Raw genomic sequence first — 20,912 nt, forward strand, 5'->3', positions numbered from 1 at the left:
CCCTACCTGCTTCCACTACCTGCAACCTCCGGCAACCACCTGCAACCTCCGGGAACCGCACATAAACCTTGGGTGTGGCGCAAAGTCTCCAGAGGTTTCCATTCAGGTTTCCTAAGTGGGACAGGGTCATTACTCTCACCTAGTCCCATCTACCTGCACTCAGACCATAACCCTCCATTCCTTTCCCATCCATATACCTATCCAATTTATTTTTAAATTATAAAATCAAACCTGCCTCCACCACTTCCACTGGAAGCTCATTCCACACAGCTACCACTCTCTGAGTAAAGAAGTTCCCCCTCATGCTACCCCTAAACTATTGTCCCTTAATTCTCAAATCATGTCCTCTTGTTTGAACCTTCCCTACTCTCCATGGAAAAAGCTTATCCACGGCAACTCTGTCTATACCTCTCATAATTTTAAAGACCTCTATCAAGTCCCCCCTTAACCTTCTGCGCTCCAAAGAATAAAGACCTATCTTGTTCAGCCTTACGCTGTAACTTAGGTGCTGAAACCCAGGCAACATTCTGGTAAATCTACTCTGTAATCTCTCTATTTTGTTGACATATTTCCTATAGTTTGGCGACCAATGTGGGAGGAAATCTAAGATCTCGGAGAAAAGCCATGTGGTCACAGGGAGAACATACAAACTCACCCGTAGCCAGGGTCGCACTCTGGTCTCCAGCACTATACGTGCTGTAAGGCAACAACTCTAACCCTGCGCCACCGTGCCACATAAGTTGATTGCTTTGCTTTCAAAGAAACAAATGACCATTCACCTCCCCCTGATTGAGAGGAATAAATACGGTGAATGCACGGAGTCTTTTACCCAGAGTACGGAGATCAAGAATCTGAGGACATAGGTTTAAGGTGAGAGGGGAAATATTTAATAGGAACTTGAGGGGTATCTTCTTCACACAGAGGGTGGTAGGTTTATACAATGAGCTGCTTGAGTGGGTAGTTGAGGCAGTTTCAACAACAATAATGTTTCCATGACAATTGGATAGGTACATGGTCAGGAAAGGTTCAGGTGGATATGAGCCAAAAATGGGCAGGTGGAACTAGCATAGATGGGGTGGGTGGGGGGGTTGCATGGGCGAGTCGGGCCGAAGAGCCTGCTTCCATGCGGTATGACTCTTTAGAATGGAATTTTACTCACTAGACCACGGAGGCGGAGGCACGTTAGGATATAGTAAGTCGGCGATAGAGGAAGGAGTTAAGGTCACAGAGCCATTAAGTCATAAGGCCTAACTTGTCCATGCCAACCAAGATTCCCCATCCACGCTAGTCCCACTTACCTGCATTTGGCCCCAATCTCTCCAATCTTTCAGCATGGCAGGACAGTGGAACAGTGGTAGAGAGTTGCTGCCTTACAGCATCAGAGACCCGGGTTCAATCCTGACCACAGGTCTGTACGGAGTTTGTACATTCTTCCCATGACTTGCGTGGGTTAATTTCTGGGATCTCTGGTTTCCTCCCACATTCCAAACATGTAAAGGTTTGTAGGTCAATTGGTTTGGTAAAATTGTAAAATGGTCCCTAACGTGTGTGGGGTAGCATTAGTGTGGGGGGTAGCATTAGTGTGTGGGGTAGCGATAGTGTGTGGGGTAGCATTAGTGTGTGGGGTAGCATTAGTGTGTGGGGTAGCATTAGTGTGTGGGGGTAGCATTAGTGTGCGGGGGTAGCATTAGTGTGTGTGGGGTAGCATTAGTGTGCGTGGTAGCATTAGTGTGGGGGGGTAGCATTAGTGTGGGGGGTAGCATTAGTGTGTGGGGTAGCATTAGTGTGTGGGGTAGCATTAGTGTGTGGGGTAGCATTAGTGTGCGGGGTAGCATTAGTGTGTGGGGTAGCATTAGTGTGGGGGGTAGCATTAGTGTGTGGGGTAGCATTAGTGTGCGGGGTAGCATTAGTGTGTGGGGTAGCATTAGTGTGTGGGGTAGCATTAGTGTGTGGGGTAGCATTAGTGTGTGGGGTAGCATTAGTGTGTGGGGTAGCATTAGTGTGTGGGGTAGCATTAGTGTGCATTAGTGTGTGGGGGTAGCATTAGTGTGTGGGGTAGCATTAGTGTGTGGGGTAGCATTAGTGTGTGGGGTAGCATTAGTGTGCGTGGTAGCATTAGTGTGTGGGGTAGCATGAGTGTTCGGGGTAGCATTAGTGTGCGGGGTAGCGTTAGTGTGTGGGGTAGCATTAGTGTGTGGGGTAGCATTAGTGTGTGGGGTAGCATTAGTGTGCGGGGTAGCATTAGTGTGCGGGGTAGCATTAGTGTGGGGGGTAGCATTAGTGTGTGGGGTAGCATTAGTGTGTGGGGTAGCATTAGTGTGTGGGGTAGCATTAGTGTGCGGGGTAGCATTAGCGTGCGGGGTAGCGTTAGTGTGCGGGGATCGCTGGTCCCTGTATCTCTAAGTTAAACTAGAGATAAACTATGTTAAACTAAACTAAACACTGCCACGATATTATATTTAGTTGTTCCTAAAGATCTGTTTATTAATTCCTTATTAAAACACATATCTGTGGCTTACATTGCATTCATTTTCAACTTACTGCTGAGCCACCCACTGGTTTTAACACAACAAAGTGCAAAAGTGAATGTGTGGTATAATCAGTACAAATTGTACCTGCACCAATAAACTCCTATACATTCGTACAAGAATGTAACATGAGGGATTTCTCAATCAAATGTCTGTCAATAAAGAAGCCCATGTAAGAATGAAAATCCTGAAGCCTATAAACTTTTGATAGCAAGAAATGTTTCTACTTCTGAAGTTACAATTCATATTTATTTGGGCAGTTTCTTCCCAGTTGTTATCAGGCAACTGAACCACCCTCGTACCAGCTGACCTCCCATCTACCTCAGTGGAGTTCTTTGAGCTATCTTCAATCTGACCTTATTGAACTTTACCTTGCGCTAAATGTTGTACCCTTTATCATTTATCTGTACACTGTGGATAACTTGATTATAATTATGTGTAAGCTTTTCTTTGTACAAAGGAACTGCATTTCGTTGTCTCTGTACTGTACACTGTACACTGACAATGACAATTAAAATTAAAATTGAATCTGCAGATACGGGTTTATACCGAAGAAAGACATAAAGTGCTGGAGTGACTTTGTAGGAGTCTGAAGAAGGGTTCCAGCCCGAAACGTCACCCATCCCTTCTCTCCAGAGATACTGCCTGACCCGCTGAATTACTCCTGCACTTTGTGCCTTTCTTTGGGATAAACCAACATCTGCAGTTCTTTGTTTCTACAAGGGATTTTGACTGATGGGTTTGCTGTGGTAGGAGTCAAGGGCTGTGTGCTCTGTGCCACAACAGTTCTATGATTCAAATAGAATGATTCGGTCAAGAAACAAAAAGGCAGGGAAAGATAAATAGCTTTAGAATATAATGTCTGAGCTGAGTATGTGACTGCAATTATAGTCTTGTCCATCAGCCCCACACCTGCTTACTTCCCAAATGCTCTGATTCTGTGTAGTGTGTCGATGACAGAATGATTGAAAGCGTTTGTTAATTATTGAATTTTCTCTGCATTTTTTCTGCACCAGGTTTATTTTTGGATATTGGATATGCAGTGGTGTGGATCACGGCGCTTGAATGCCACAGAACCTTTTACTTGTGACTAATTACTAGAAAAAAAAGATTTGGATGGAAAGTTGTATTGTGGATCAGTGCATGACTGAATGTGTAGGAAGGTCTAAAGAAGCATCTCAACCCGAAACGTCACCCATTCCATCTCCATGCTGAGTTACTCTGGCATCTTGTGTCTTTCTAGGGATTCTTCTTTGTGAACAGTTGTCTGTCGAAGGCAATGAACTAAAATATCACTGTAACTTAATTGGTGCATGTGACAATAAATTCAAACTTGAACTTGAACTTGAGATTCGGATGGCATTCTGACCATTGGGAGTCTCCTGTGTTAAAGTCGCTTTGTTTTGGACATTATGTGGATGTAAACAATTACTCCCTACACTTTCACCATATTGTTAAAATAAAAAAAGAGCATTACTGTATATTACTGTAGGCATGCTGCAGGTGATTGAGGGTATCATAGAGCAATTAATTAGCTCTAGATAGACCCAAAAAGCTGGTGGACAGGTAGCATCTCCGGAGAGAAAGAATGGGTGATGTTTAGACCCTTAGACCAAAGGTTGAGACCCTTATTCAGACTGGTCACTCATATTCCTCCACAAAGCCACCAGCTTCACGGGATTTATTTTACAAGAAGGACGTAGTATGGTTCATAGGTTTAAGGTGAAGGGGAAAAGATTTAATAGGAATCTGAGGGGTACTTTTTCACACAAAGGGTCTTGTGTGTATGGAACAAGCTGCCAGAGGAGGTAGATGAGGCAGGGACTATCCCAACATTTAGGAAACAGTTAGACAGGTACACCGATTGGACAGGTTTGGAAGGATATGGGCCAAACCCGGGCGGGTGGGACTAGTGTAGCTGGGACATGTTGGCCGGTATGGGCAAGTTGGGCCGAAGGGCCTGTTTCCACTTTGCATCACTCTATGACTTGCCTTTTGACAACCTGATTGACTGTATTATTTACAGTTTAAAATGAGTTGATGAGTCTGATTACACCACACGGCAACTTGATACAAGACTGTTGCTTTGTGCTCAGAGTGCGTATGAGAATTTCAGTTCAGTATTTGCCCTTTGTGGTCAAGGCATTGTGATTGCACAAAGGAGTGGGAGGGAGGGTGAGCGGAGGTGGTTGGTATTGAGGTTAGCCTGTGTGTCGTCGTTCGTGACAGGGAACCTTCACCACTAGGAGCATATTTCAGCAATTGGGATGGAAAATCAAGGCATGTAGGAAAGGACTGCAGATGCTGGTTTAAATCGAAGGTAGACACAAAATGCTGGAGTAACTCAGCGGGTCAGACAGCATCTCTGGAGAGAAGCAATGGGTGATATTTCAGGTCCATCAGTCTGAAGAAGTTCTTGACCCAAAACATTGCCAATTCCTTCTCTCCAGAGATGCTGCCTGTCCCGTTGAGTTACTCCAGCATTCTGTGCCTACATTGGAAAACCAAGGCACTGTATATACAAATTGTAAAGAGTTATAGTCATACCTCAGAGAAACAGGCCATTCGGCCCAATGTCAATGTGACCAAGATGCCCAATCTAAGCTAGTCCCATTTGCCTGCGTTTGGTCCATATCCTAATCCTTTTCTATCCACATATCTTCATATATGTATATATATATACAAATTATATCCACATAAAATATATAAAAATATATCTGCATACCCAAGTGTCATTAAAATGTTATTACAATATCCACCTCAGCTACCTCCTCTGGCAGCTTGTTCCATATACCTAAGTGAAAAAGGTTTGTATTACATTTTGTCCCTCTCACCTTAAACATGTGTCCTCTGGTATTTGATTCCCCCAACTCTGGGGTAAAGGACTCTGTGCATCCACCCTATCTATTTCCCACATGATTTTGTATCTGAACATAATCCCCTGGACTTCAAACCATAGCTTTACTGTACAGTAGAACGGCATCGTGTGTGCAGCAGTAGAGTTGCTGTCTTACGGCGCCAGAGACCTGGGTTCGATCCTGACTACGGGTACCTGTCTGTACGGAGTTTGTACGTTCTCCCCGGAACTTGCTTGGGTTTTCTCCAGGATCTCCAGTTTCCTCCCACACTCCAAAGACGTACAGGTTTGTAGGTTAATTTGGCTTGGTATAATAGTAAATTGTCCCTAGTGTGTGTAGGATAGTGTAAGTGTGCGGGGATTGCTGGTCGGCACGGACTAGGTGGGCCGAAGGGCCTGTTTCCGTGCAGTATCTCTAAACTAAACTAAACTAAACCAAACTAAAGAAGGAGGGCATTCTTCCCGCTCTGTTGAAGGTATCCAGTAGTCCTATACTCAGGCTCACCCTCTGATGGTTAGACTGTGACACAAAGATATAGAACAGAGTTGAGAACAATCAAAATGTTGATGGCTGACATAATCATGCATCCTGCTTTGCCTACTCATAAGTGTTTTCAACACTTCTGAACATTTCTGACATTCAAATATTGTTAAAATGAATTAAAACATCCACGATAATGAATAATACCAAATTAAAAATACTTGTTGGTAAGTTAGAACCTTAAAGCCAACACAACTCATTAAAAAATCTTTAAAACTTGGTGATTCCCCAGCAGCAGTTTTTGTCCATTTAAGGGCTCATTGATTCTGCATGAGGTCTCATCTGGTGTGGGTTTAATGAACAGATTCTCCTGCTAAGTACTGGGGAATTACACAATGTTTGTGTTTCATGCAGCTTCCAGCCTCTTGCGCATGCATAGTCTGCTATTTTCGTGGGTAATTTAACCTGTTTATTCTAAATGGACCTTTGGTGGAATTATGCACACATGATCATAGGGCAAGCAATTATAATCCTTCCAAAATCCTCAAACGTACGACGCTAATTATTGGAATGATTAGATCAATTTCAATAAATTAAGCATTGAATCCCTATGACGGATCTTTAGAGCTGCGTTTTTAACCAACCTTCCCACAAACTTCCTGACCTGCTGCTTAATTCCAACAGTTTTAACTATTGTTTTAAAATATCAAAGCAGGGAATGTGAAGGAGAGGAACGCACCGCAGGGAATATTTAATTGTTCATTCTGTCCTGTTATTTTCACAACTTTCAGTCTCAATTATGAGTAATCACCAGAGATAAAAAATATCGAATACAGTATTCAATATTGTAGGCAGATTATTGTATGCATACATATTGAATACAAATAATTGAAAGATTTCAAAATCCATCAGCACCTTTAGGAAAAGGATAAAGTCTTAAAGTTTCCAGTATGGACCATTAATCCGTGCAATCTAAATGGCCTTTAAACAATTTGATTAAAAAATTCTCATTTTTTGTGTTCAAATTTCTCCAGTGGTCTGGCCACTTCTTAAATCTGTAACCTTCTGCCCTGCAATTCCTCAGAGATATCTAAGTTCCTCTAATTCTGGCCTCTTGCACATCTTTAATATTAATCACACCATTGCAGTCCTTAGTGCTGTAAATCGAAAGTCTCAAATGTCCATATTAAACCTTTCAACTTCCCATTTTTCTCATCCTTTAAGTCGCACGAGCAACAAAAGCTTTCATTTGGCCCATGACCAGCTGCCCCAATGTCTCCATGAACGACTAAGGACACATTTGTTTTCTGAATTGTTATATGAAATACCTTGTGCTGATTTACCATGTTAGAAAAGCAAGTCGTCTTTTTAAACGCTGTCACCCCCATTTTGTTGAATCTTGAGTGCAATCCCACTGTTGTTGTATTAAAAAAGTACTTTTTATCACATGTTCTTGGATTGTTCGACTAAATACTAAATCTAATCAGTTCAATTATATAGAACATGAAACACACTGTAGACCACTGCACAACACAGCACAGAACCGAGCCCTACTGCACACAATGTCTGTGCCAAACGTAATGTCAGGTTAAACTAATCTCCTCTGCCAGCACGTGATCCATATCCCTCCGAAGATAGACACAAAATACTGGAGTAACTCAGCGAGACAGGCAACATCTTTGGAGAGAAGGAATGGGTGACGTTTCGGGTCGAGACCCTTCTTCAGAATGTCCTTCCTCAAATTTCCTCAAAATTCCACACTATACTCCAAGGGCGGTCCAAGTAGGACCTCCTTGTTCCTAAACTCAAATCCTCTCGCAATGAAGGCCAACATGCCATTAGCTCTCTTCACTGCCTGCTGTACCTGCAAACTTGCTTTCAGTGACTGATGTACAAGTACACCCAGTTCTCATTGCACCTCCCCTTTTCCTAATCTGACACCATTCAGATAATAATCTGCCTTCCTGTTCTTGCCACCAAAGTGGATAGCCTCACATTTATCCACATACTACTGCATTTGCCATGCATCTGCCCACTCACCCAACCTATCCAAGTCACCCTGCAGCCTCATAGCATCCTGATCGCAGCTCGCACTGCCACCCAGCTTTGTGTCATCTGCAAACTTGGAGATGTCACATTTAATTCGCTCATCTAAATCGTTAATATATATTGTAAATAGCTGGGGTCCCAGCACCGAGCCTTGCGGCATCCCACTAGTCACTGCCCGCCATTCTGAAAAGGAGCATTAATTCCTACTCCTTGCTTCCTATCTGCCAACCAGTTGTCTATCCATGTCAATATCATGTGCTCTAATTTTGCACACTAATCTCTTGTGTGGGACCTTGTCAAAGGCTTTTTGAAAGTCCAGATACACCACATCCACTGGCTCTCCCTTATCCATTCTATTTGTTACATCCTCAAAAAATTCCAGAAGATTAGTCAAGCATGATTTCCCCTTCATAAATCTATGCAGACTTTGACTGATCCTGTCACTGCTTTCCAAATGCGCTGCTATATTATCTTTAATAATCAACTCCGGCATCTTCCCCACTACCGATGTAAGGATAACTGGTCTATAATTCCCAGTTTTCTCTCTCCCTCCTTTCGTAAAAAGTGTAGTTACTTTGGCTACCTTCCAGTTCACAGGAACTGATCCAGTCGAGAACATTGGGAAATGATCACCAATGCATCCACGATTTCTAGGGCCACCTCCTTGAGCACTCTGGGATGCAGACCATCAGACCCTGGGGATTTATCTACGTTCAGTCCCAACAGTTTACCGAACACCATTTCCTGACTAATGTGGATTCTCTTCAGTTCCTCCCTCCCACTAGATTCTTGGTCCCCTAATATGTCTGGGAGATTGTTTGTGAAGACAGAACCAAAATACTCATTTAACTGTTCTGCCATTTACTTATTTCTCTCTTTGTCTTCACTAATCTTTTTTCTTTTAGTGTCAGATTTTATATTCTCGCAAGCATTCTTTCATGCTCTTTTCCGCCTTATTAATTAACCCTTTTGTCCTCCTCTGTTGAGTTCTAAATTTCTCCCAGTCCTTCAGTTTGCTGCTTCCTCTGGCTAATTTATATGCCTCTTCCTTGGATTTAACACTGTCCTTGATTTCCCTCGTTAACCACGGTTGAGTCGCCTTCCCCGTTTTATTTTTTCGCCAGACAAGGATGAACAATTTTTGGAGTCATCCATGCAGTCTTTAAATCTTTGCCATTGAATCTCCACCGTCAACCCTTTATATAATTTGCCAGTCTATCCTAGCCAATTCCAGTCCCATGCATTCAAAGTCTCCTTTCTTTAAGTTCAGGACCCTAGTCTCTGAATTAACCTTGTCAAGATTTCATAAATATCACAATAGTCCACCAACTTAGTGGCTCTCTTATACCCCAATGAAAAATGCCTCTCCAACACTCTAACACTCGTTACAACTAGTATCAATTCCTTGCTTTACACAGAGTGCACTCTTTACAGAAACTTTAACAATGCACAATTGTAAAGTACGTTCATCATATGACAAATAACGTTAATGTTTGGGAGAAGTGACAGGGAATGATGTAGATTATAAATATAAAGTACTTAATATACGTAGGACTTGTGTTTTGGAAGGAAATTTCTGAAAGGACTCAGATACCATAAATTATATTGGGAGTGGGCAAAGTTCAGAATACATTTTGCACGATACATTGAAACAAGGCCAGTATTAAAAATAGAGACACAGCATCTTTGGCAACTGTACTCTGAATTCACAGTTACAAAATTGATTGCAACTTACTTTTTTTTGGGGGTGGGGGGTGGAGTAGTTGCAAATAATGACAATTCGTGGACGTTAAGGGTTATTCAGGGAGTATGAAATAATGCGGCAGTACCAACCAATAAATTCAAAACAAAAATCAGTCTTCAGAATATCAATTCTAATGTACATTGAAAGCAGTAATCAGTTTGAAATTATAAGGACAGCTTTGAAGGCTATATACCATCTATCTATATTCATCTGAATATTTTCATTGGGTATTTATCAAACCAGAAATCATGTGTAGGAAGGGAACCGCAGTTGCTGGTTTAAAACTGAAGATAGACACTAAAAGCTGGAGTAACACAGTGGGACAGGCAGCATCTCTGGAGAGGAGGAAATGGGTGATGTTTCGGGTCGAGACTAAAATTATTTCACACCATTCAGATAGAGATGAAGGAATCTTGTACGGGCCAGTGTTTTTGTCACTTGCCTCATAATGGAAAAAAAATGACTTTTTGTCTATCAATACCCATTATAAAGAATAATAGAACGGAATGGAGAGATAATACTCTTCATGGAAGGATGCAGGGGATGATGGTTGAAGGTTGTTTTGCGGGTTGTAGGCCTGTGACTAGTGGTGTGCTGCAGGGTTCGGTGCTGGGTCCATTACTGTTTGTTATCTATACCAATGCTTTGGATGAGCACGTGTGTTCAAGGTATGATTAGCAAGTTTGTAGATGACACTAAAGTATTGTAGATAATGAAGATGGTTGTCACAAGATGCAGCAGTCTCTTGATCAATTTGGCAGCTGGGCCGAGGAGTGGTTAATGAGTTTATTACAGATACGTGAAGTGTTACATGTTGGGAAGTTGAACCAGGGCAGCACATACACAGTGAATGGCAGGGCTCTGGGGAGAATTGTAGAGAAGAGGGATCTAGGTGTGCAGGTATATAGTTTCCTTGAAAGTGGCATCACGTAGAGAGGATGGTCCAGAAGGATTTCGCCAAAGAGTAGTGAATTTGTGGAAGTCTCTTCCACAGAAGGGCAGTGGTGGAGGCTTATTCACTGGATGAATTTGAAAGAGAGTTAGATAGAGCTCTTGGGGCTAGGGGAATCAAGGTGTATGGGGAGAAGGCAGGCAAGGGTTACTTGATTGTGGATGATCAGCCATGATCACAATTTGATGGCAGTGCTGGCTCGAAGGGCCGAATGGCCTCCTCCTGTATCTATTTTCTATTTTTCTATTTTCTATTTTCTTTTTCTATTTTAATAATTGGGGTATTTCTGTGCGTTGTGAGTCATTCCTCACAACAGTAATTGCAGGTGTCTAGGTTCATATGTATAGAACCCATATGATTACTTTGTAACAGCAGAGGTGTCGGGACATGCAGAGGTGTCTTGTCAGCTACAGAGCGTTCACATTGTATATATGTACTTTCAATGGTACTTGCTGTCAGCCGCAGATAACGATGAAGATGGTTGTCACGGGATGAAGCAAGTTCTCTTGCATCACATTAGGCATGCTGGGCCCGGGTGGTTAATGAGTTATTAATCAGATACGTGAAAGTGTTACATGTTGGGGGACGTTGAAACCAGTGGCAGCACATACACAAAGTGAAATGGCAGGGCTGCTGGCAGAGAATTTGTAAGAGAAGAGGGCATCTAGGTGTCGCATCGGCTATAGTTCATGATAGGAATTTGCCCAAATAGAGAATGGATTTTGTGGAGATTCTGTTCCACTTTAGAGTAGTTGAATTTGGAGGCGAATTATTCCACAGAGGATGGGTCAAGAAGGATTTCCCCCCAATAGTAGTGAATGTGGGAAGTTCTCCCACAGAAGGCAGTGGAGGCTTATTCACTGGATGATTTGAAAGAGAGTTAGATAGAGCTCTTGGGGCTAGGGGAATCAAGGTGTATGGGGAGAAGGCAGGCACGGGTTACTGATTGTGGATGATCAGCCATGATCACAATTGATGGCAGTGCTGGCTCGAAGGGCCGAATGGCCTCCTCCTGTATCTATTTTCTATTTTTCTATTTTCTATTTTCTTTTTCTATTTTAATAATTGGGGTATTTCTGTGCGTTGTGAGTCATTCCTCACAACAGTAATTGCAGGTGTCTAGGTTCATATGTATAGACCCATATGATTACTTTGTACCAGCAGAGGTGTCGGGACATTCAGAGGTGTCTTGTCAGCTACAGAGCGTTCACATTGTATATATGTACTTCAATGGTACTTGCTGTCAGCCGCAGATAACGATGTGTACAATATCATGATAGCTTTGAAGTTGGATTTTGTGTGACCTGCTGTTATCTTTGATCTTAAGAGTATAAAAGTTTGATATGTTTTGAGTTTGGGAGATTCTACCCGGTGGGTCTCGGAGTGTCTGTTTCTTGATCGATAAAGGCTGATATATCATCCACAGTCAGCCTCCTTGTGACTCAGTTCAAAAGGTCACAAGGCAATCCATTGAAAATTGATTTAAACGCTGTAGGAGCATCAGGAAGACATGATTGCAATTAAATTACATATTTTCTGCCAGAAAATTGTTTATTACTTTTGAGATCCAGAAAGTGTCGAGAAACTTGGCAGATATTCTTTCCCAACAATATTCCACAGAGAGAACAGAGGTAAATGTTAGTATGTAGAGACAAGGAATTGCGAGTGCTGGTTTACCAAAAAATGCACAAAGTGCTGGAGTAATTCAGGCAGCATCTCTGGAGAACATGTATAGACACCATTTTGGTTCTGGACCCTTCTTCAGAGTTTGACCCGTGGAGTTACTCCTACATAATAGTATGTTTTGCTTTTATTAGGAATATGGAAACTGATATCCATGAAAATTCAGATCAAAACAGCAAAATGCTGGAAAGGTGCATCATGTCAAGGAACATTGTGGTTTCACATTGCGGTTTCAGATGGCTCAATTCACTGGAATTGATCAGGAGAATTCTCTGTCTTCCTTTAAATAGGCCAATTGCATGCATGGCGAGTGGCCCGGAACTTAGCTTAACCTCTTCAACTCAGAGAGGTTTGCATTTATATGGCACCGGTCAGGATCACGAGACACCCAAAAGCATTTTACAGAATAGGCTTGTGATGTAGGATTAATTTGGCAGAGGGAACAATATCAGTAAGGACATCAGGCTTTCTTCAATGTATTCTGTTGAATGAGTTATTCATACTACGTTGAACAAATTCAATGTGTTATTTATTGAATATGGGCACACTAGCATCTCTTATTACACATCTCTTTCTGCTATAATTGACCTTAAGAAGACAGTGTGATGACCTGCAATGTACATCATGGTACATTTGGGTAAGAAATCCCAGGATCTTGATCTAGTAATGTTGATGGAATGGTGATACATTTACGTTGGTCTGTAAAGTAGATGGAAACTTGCTGCTTGGTGGAATGCTCTGCTCTTCAGGGTAGTGGAGATTGTAGAAGAATCCTTAGAGTTATAGAGTGATACAGTGTGGAAACAGGCCCTTCGGCCCACTTGCCCACACCGGCCAACATGCCCCAGCTACACTAGTCACATCTGCCAGCATTTGGTCCATATGCCTCTAAACCTGCCCTATCCATGTAATGATTTGCTCATTATATTTCATATGTACTAGACTAAGTGGGGGACCCATTGGGTCCCTGTCACACAGGAGGCTTGGTCCCCCAACCCAATATTCCACCACTCACCCATATACCCCCACTACACACAGGCACAGCTCATTTCCCCTCCGTCCCTAGCCACAGCTCATTCCTCCACCCCCTCGTCCCCCTAGCCCTCTCTCCCCCCTCCTCCACCCTCCCTCTTCTCCCCCCTCTCTCTCCCTCCCTCCCTCTCTCTCCCTTTCCCCCTCTCCCTCTCCTTTCCCCTACCCTCAGTCACTCCATACCCTCAGTCACTCCCTACCTTCCACCCCCCTCCATTCCCTCCCCCCCGACTCCCCCCATTCCCTCCCTCCCCCCCCCCCCCTTCCATCCCCCCCCTCCCCCCCACCCCCCCCCCCCCCCCCCCCCCCCTTCCCGATCCCCCCTCCACTATCCCTCCCCATCCCCCCTCCCACCAACTACCCATTCTCATTTCCCCTCTTCCCCTCACCTCCACCTCTCTCTCGCCCCTCCTTTCCCCACCCTCCAGTCACTTCCCCTCCCCCCTTCATAACTCCTCTCCCCTCCCTAACCCCCCTCCTATCCCTCTATCCCCCCATCTCCCCAACTCCTCACCATCCCCGATCCCCCCCCCTATCCCTCCTCAACCTCCCCACTGGCCTCCTCTCCCTCTCTTCCCCACTCCTTCCTCCTCCCCACTCCCCCCTCCTCTTCCTCTATCCCCCTCTCCTCCCCCACTCTCCCTCCCCAGGATCTCGAGGTTGTCGCTCCTCTCCCTTCTTGAGTGCCCCGGAGGAGCATCAGCAATCGGCGCCCTCAGAGCAGGCCTCGGGGAGCGGGGTGGGGGGGGGGAAGAGTTCGGAGAAAAGACGGGGGAAGAGCCATGGGGGAGAGAGGGGGGTATCACGGGGGAGGGGGCAGGAGCCAGTGAGGGGGACCAGAGGGCAATGTGCTGGAGCTGCGGGTGCAATGATGCTGTGGTTGAGACTCACAGCGGACACTAGACGCTCTCCTCCGCCGCGATCAGATTCACCACTTTCCACTTGGTGACATCGCCGCGACGCTTCCGGTCCCTTCAAAAATTGTGTCCGGTTAGAGACTTCCGCCGGCCACCCACAGCGTCCCTCAGCTCCAGTAAAGGTGCGATGGTGCAGGAAGGGGCGGACTGTCCCGGGGAGTGACAGACTAATCTGCACGGCGCTGACTGGCGGGAGAGGAGATCGATCTGCGCATGCTCGTTTTTTACGATTTTTAAAGCTTGCTAACTTTTACAATATACCACCGATCGGAACAAAACTTTTGCACTTGCAGCACAGGAGAATGGTGAGTGAGCTGGCAAAAAATCGTAGCGCTGTCGCGTTCCATTTTGCACAAATAGAAAAAATGGTCAAACCGGAATAGCACAAGATCAGAGCTTTAGTTATAGATAGATAGATAGATAGATAGATAGGTAGATAGATAGATAGATAGATAGATAGATAGATAGATAGATAGATAGATAGATAGATAGATAGATAGATAGATAGATAGATAGATAGATAGATAGATAGATAGATTATATATTACAGCCACCTTGTTCTCTAAGCATGAAGATGGTGGATAAAGCACCATATCACACAGGCTACCTAGGTATGTGTGGCGTGCAGGTTCGTGAGTGTTGTAGGAACTAAACTCATTCAGCCAAGTATGGAGTATTGTGCCACTCTGCTTCCTTGTGTCTCGTAAAGTGTGGGGACCATTACATACTCATTTCATTGTCTCTAATTAATGATTAATGGCTGGGACGTGGATGAAGATTGATCTGGGGATCCTTAATTGTCTCTGAACTGAGGAGACAGTTAATAATCCCTGAAGGACTAATCCATGTTCAATCATAAAATGCATTAGTAAACCAGTTTAATTTTTAAATATACCGTTGATCCAAGGGCTTTGCAGTTACTGTCATTGATATTAGCATGATTAAAAAAAACAAAAAACAGAATTGAAATTTATCAGCGCCCCTGGATGTTACTGGATCAATAATCATGCTTGTAAAAGAACCATTACACTGCCATGTCTGCTGAATGATACAATGGAAAGTTCATTTAAACAGAATTTCTCCTTTCTTACTGTCAGAGTCAACGCTATATATGTAAACATTACGGATCTCTCGTTGGGGGAATGGGCTGTCCTAAGTTCAAACATATAGTTTAGTTTAGTTTAGAGATACAGCGCGGAAACAGTCCTTCTGGCCACCGAGTCCGCGCCGACCAGCGATCCCCGCACACTAACACTCACCCTGCACACACTAGGGACAATTTACACTTGCACCAAGCCAATTAACCTACAAACCTGTACATCATTGGACTGTGGGGGGAAACCGATGATCTGATTTGTGGGAAAGAACTGCAGATGTTGGTTTAAACCGAAGATAGACGCAAAAAGCTGGAGTAGCACAGCGAGACAGGCAGAATCTCTGGAGAGAAGGGGGTATGAATGTTCATTTCTCTAACTTCAGGTAGACCCCACATTCCCCCCCCCCTCTCTCTCTGTTCCTCCCCCACCCAAGTCACACTTGCTTCTCGTTTTCACCCAACAAATAGCTAACAGTGTCCCGTTTCCTTTGTCATCGTTATTTTTTTTGCATATATTTAATTCATTGTTCTTTATCCCTCTCTACATCACCATCTATATCTCTCGTTTCCCTTATCCCTAAGCAGTCTGAAGAAGGGTCTCTACCCGAAACGTCACCCACTCCTCTCCAGAGATGCTGCCTGTCCCGCTGAGCTATGCTTGCTTCTTGCGTCTATCATTAATCTATGAGAATTTATTAGAGGACTGTGATGATGTTATCACCGACTTAAGTAGAAGGTGCGGGGCAGTGGGTCCGATCGGGATAAGGCAGTGTTTACTGCACGGGAATCAACTCTTGTTCATCGTTGCTGGCTTTGATCTATATTTTTGCATTTCTTTCGTTAATTTATTCTATGCATCTCTTAATATCTCTCGGTTCCCTCTCCCCTGAACTCTCTTTAGGGCAGCACAGTGGCAGAGATGCTGCCTCACGGCGCCAGGGACCCGGGTTTGACAATGACCTCGTGTGCTGCCTGTGGGGAGTTTGCACGTTCTCCCTGTGACCGCCTGGGTTTCCTCCGATTGCTCCGGTTTCCCCCCACGTCCCAAATACGTGCAGGTTTGTAGGTTAATTGCCCCTAGTGCATAGGGAATAGAAGGTAGGATAGCATAGAACTCATGTGAAGAAGGGTCTCGACTCGAAATGTCGCCTATTCCTTTTCTCCTGAGATGCTGCCTGACCCGCTGAGTTACTCCAGCATTCTCTGTCTGTCTTCGGTGCAAACCAATATCTGCAGTTCCTTCCTTCACTTGTACATCTTTCTTTCCCTATCAACCGCTTGAATTTAACTAACTTACCCCCGTGACACCAACAACCACGTTAAAAGACGACTCGATTACAAAAAAACATTGCTATCTATAAATAATAGATCGTTTAAGATGACTTCACACGTAAAGAAAAAATGGGATGTTTTTTTCATCACTGACATATCGAAACAGACATTCAAAATCATGTGCTATGTTCAAATAGATGGTTTATCGTGTAGGAAGGAACTGCAGATGCTGGTTTTCATCGAAGATAGACACAAAATGCTGGAATAACTCACCGGGACAGGCAGCACCCAGAGATATATCTGGATATCCAGAGATGCTGCCTGTGACTATATAGTGTATTTGCTGGATGTAGATTTATTTATGCGATTTTATTAAAGAAGAAGTCTGATAATGTTTTCATCGAAGGACATCATTAACATCAGATGTTATTTACAACACTATGCTTGGAAAGGTAATTGGAACAGAATGTAAGGCAAATAACGAATGATCAGGGCTGGCGCTTGAAACCAAGCATGTTTAACTATGGTTGTTGTTCGAATGCACCTCCATGTTTCCCGGCGTGTGTTATGTAATGCCTCACAGAGTAAGATTTCAATCTAGCGGGCTTCTTTCCGTCGGCCACTCTATTCCAGTCATTCGCCTGCCACTAATGTACACCCACTTCCCCGCTTTAAGACAAACCTTTGACCATCACGCCACACTTCAAAATCCCCAGAAACCGAGGATTGCGTTCATCTGTCATGTTTACCGGTTGGGAAACGTGAATCAGCTTTTAGGAAAAGTAGCGAAATCGAGTCCCCCTTCCTCTCCCCCCCGTACCCTCTTTACGAAGGAGGGGGGGGGGGGGGGGGGGGGCATATGTAAATTACATAATTAAAAAAAAATACACAGCACTCATCTGTACTCGCTGCAAGAACACACAGACCGGCTCAACACAGTGTACTTTCCGCAATTGTGATGAGAGAGAGAAAAAAAATCGTTGTTGCTGGGACAACGCCTGCTGTTAAATATAATTCAGGAACATCGTCAGTTTTGAACGGAGACACAGAAATCCCCCGTTATGTAAAATGCCGCCTGAACCGCCCTTAAAACGGCAATTCTCTCAGGAGGCGACATTGGTCTGGGTTCTAGGGGGGTGTGGGGCTGACACTTCAGCGGGTTGGCAATTTGCAGCGAAGTTTACATTTCTAACCCTTGGGTAAAATCAGTGGAAGGAGGGCAGAGAGGGTTGGGGGGTCGTCACAGAAACTTTCAACGTTTTCGCTCACAATTTGATTTATTAATGGTGTGTATCGTTTGCAAGGCGCTCGGCTGGTTTAATCAAAGAGCGATCTGCCCCCCCCCCCTCTTCTCACCCACCCCTTCCCACCCCATCACCACCATTCATCCACCTCCCACTGTCCCCCCGACCCCGTCCCAAGTACAGGTCCACAGAAAGTGACCCCGCGCCACCCATTTGGTCCGAGGCTCAGAGAGCGCTGTCCGAGGTGCTGACGGAGGTGCTGATGTAGCCATGGAGACACAGCGGGCAGGCCGGCCACTATACGGGAAGCTCTCCGCTAGAACACACCACACAATACTTCTTATCACCCCCTGTCTCCCCTGCGTACAACTCTTCCACATTTTCACCCGCTTATTGCCCACACGTTATCATTACAGACTGCCAACCACCCCCCCCCCCCAAAAAAAACCCATCTCCAACCCACAGACTCATAGAAACATAGACTTGAGATTACATTGAAGATCGGCAAACGACACAATCCAATGACTCGATTTACAGAGATAAATTATATTTAAACACCCCACCCCACCTTGCCACAGAGAGCTGAAATTATTAACACAGAATTCAAATCTCAATCTAAAATCCCCTTTGTAAAAGGATCTGGCCCATCAGACGTGTAAATACAGATACATTATGGAACTTGATATTTCTCCTGCTTTTTTCTCCCTATTTAATTTCTTCTTTTGTGTTTCATTGTTGACCCCCCCCCCCCCCCCCCCCCACCCTCGTTCTACACCTAAGGTAAACTAACTGTGTGGCAACGCAAACAACCCTGAAAATTTCATAAGAACATCTTACCTACAGGGCTCACTTGACCATGATTTCATCCCCTCTCTTAAACATAAGGAGAAAGATTGAGGCTGACTTTGGAAAGGTTTTCCACTCACCAGAAGTGACGGGCAGAATCGATAGAGGGTGGCGAGCGAAGAAGAAGGATTTTTTCTTTTCACATCACCAGCCGTGGGTTTCCAGTGACCGACGCGGGGACGCGATGCACCATCGCAGGCTACAGGAGTGCAGCGAAAGGGGAGGAAACGGTGGGTGTGCGAGAGAGGGGGTGCCGGGAGAGCAGGCTGTTAGAGATCCGACATCAAGTGTGCAGAAGCCAGCGAGAGAAAGGGACAGAGAGAGAGATGGAGAGAAAGAGAGGGGAATTAAAAAAAAAATGACACGCAGCCAGGCGGAGAAGTCAACGCCCGCGTACAGGAAACGTCATTAAAACCATAGATTTTCATGAATTCTTCAGAGTTTCAGTGACCTAGAATCTCAGTAAAGTGCCTGATCTGTGAGCAACTCAACACAGCGCCCCGTACTGGGGACCAGGGCGAAGTGGGCCAGGGCTGACTGAGGGAGCGCCACAGATTGGAAACCGTTCGTTAAAGTGAATTTGAAGCATATTTACATCTGTTAGATTCTAACTCCACATGCAGAGTAGATCTTAAAGCTTATACAACCCCACGTCTGAATTATCAGATGGGAGGCAATGACATTTGACTACAAGATAGACACAAGGTGCTGGAGTAACCTAGTGGGCCAGGTAGCAGCTCTGGTGGAAAATGGATGAGCCTTTTTCTCCAGAGATGCTGCCTGACTCGCTGAGTTACTCCAGCACCTTGTGTCTATCTTTGGTATAAACCAGCATCTGCAGTTCCTTGTTTCAACAGAATGACAACCAACCTCCCTGGAATAGATTATATGGAAGTGATTTGCGTGTCTTTTTATATATTTGCGTGATCAGCATTTTTGCCCATTCCTAATTGCCCCCTGGGGAAGTGGCACATCCCCCATCACGTGCAGTCCATGGTGATCCCACAGAACTCTTGGGAAGGGATTAAACAATGGCACTGTCTCCTATGTTGAATAAATCCAGAGTTTAGACCAGCAAGGATGAAGGATACACTGTAAAGTCAGAATGGTGAGTGACTTGGAGGGAAACTAGCTCCATGTTTGTGGTAACACACGGCGGCTATTGTGTTACCCATCATCTGAAGGCCTGGATAGAGTGGATGTGGAGAGGATGCTTCCACTAGTGGGAGAGTCTAAACCTAGAGGGCACAGCCTTGGAATAAAAGGACGTGGCTTTAGAAAGGAGTTAAGGAGGAATTTCTTTAGCCTGAGCGTGGTGAATTTGTGGGATTCATTGCAACAGACAGTGGTTGGGGCCCCAGGTTGGGAATCACTGTATTAACTGACTCACTTTTCTGCCTGTTCAGGGAAATAAAAAATCTTTTGGAGGTAGCTTTTAGTTTAGTTTAGAGAAAGAGCGTTGAAACAGGCCCTTCAGCCCATCGAGAATCTGTGCCGACCAACAATCCCCGTACACTAGCACAGTCCTACATGCCAGGGACAATTATATATTTTCTTACCAAAGCCAATTTCACCTACAACCCTGTACCTCTTTGAAGTGTGGGAGGAAACCGGAGCACCCGGGGGAAAATTCACGCGGTCACGGGGAGAACGTCCAAACTCCATATGGACAGCACCCGTAGTCAGGATTGAACACGGGTCTCTGCCGCTGTAAGACAGTAACTCTACCACTGTGCCACTGAGTGGCCTTTCTTCAAATAAATATTCCCAGCTGCTCTAAAGCAATTTGAAACTTGCCCATTGGAGCAGGATTACATTTAGTCTAGGGATGAATGACAGATCCAGATATATTTAGGATCTTGGAGCAATCTAGGTGTTTTTACGTTTAATGCCTGGTGACAATTCACAGATTATGGTTTTTCAAATCTGAAATCACAAACAACTGGCCACAGCTGGATAGCATGCAACAAAAGCTTTTCACTGTACCTCGGTACACGTGACAATAAACTAAACTAAAAACTAAACTAAACTAAAACATCAGATTTGAACTCATAATCCATTTATGTTACTTGACCATGACCATAACTCTAGACAACTGCACCCAGAATCAATAGAATTATAACTCTTGTCCTTTATTCACTGAACTGAATAATTAACTTCTCAGATTGCATAATTTAAAATCTTTTAATTGCCCACTTGCCTTTTCTAAAC

At 44.3% G+C, this 20,912-nt stretch overlaps 1 protein-coding gene across 1 annotated transcript in view; it reads right to left on the bottom strand.

Annotated features, from left to right (window-relative positions):
- kcnj6 (potassium inwardly rectifying channel subfamily J member 6) overlaps positions 1 to 19,343 on the bottom strand; it is a 144,893-nt gene extending 125,550 nt beyond the window's left edge. Inside the window, exon 1 of the mRNA XM_055645140.1 lies at positions 18,782 to 19,343. The gene's annotated coding sequence lies outside the window, so the exon portion shown is untranslated. The remainder of the gene's footprint in view (positions 1 to 18,781) is intronic.
- Between the last annotated feature and the right edge of the window lie 1,569 nt (positions 19,344 to 20,912).

The sequence above is a fragment of the Leucoraja erinacea genome, chromosome 13, assembly GCF_028641065.1.
Source record: "Leucoraja erinacea ecotype New England chromosome 13, Leri_hhj_1, whole genome shotgun sequence".
In the NCBI taxonomy this organism is placed as follows: Eukaryota; Metazoa; Chordata; class Chondrichthyes; order Rajiformes; family Rajidae; genus Leucoraja; species Leucoraja erinaceus.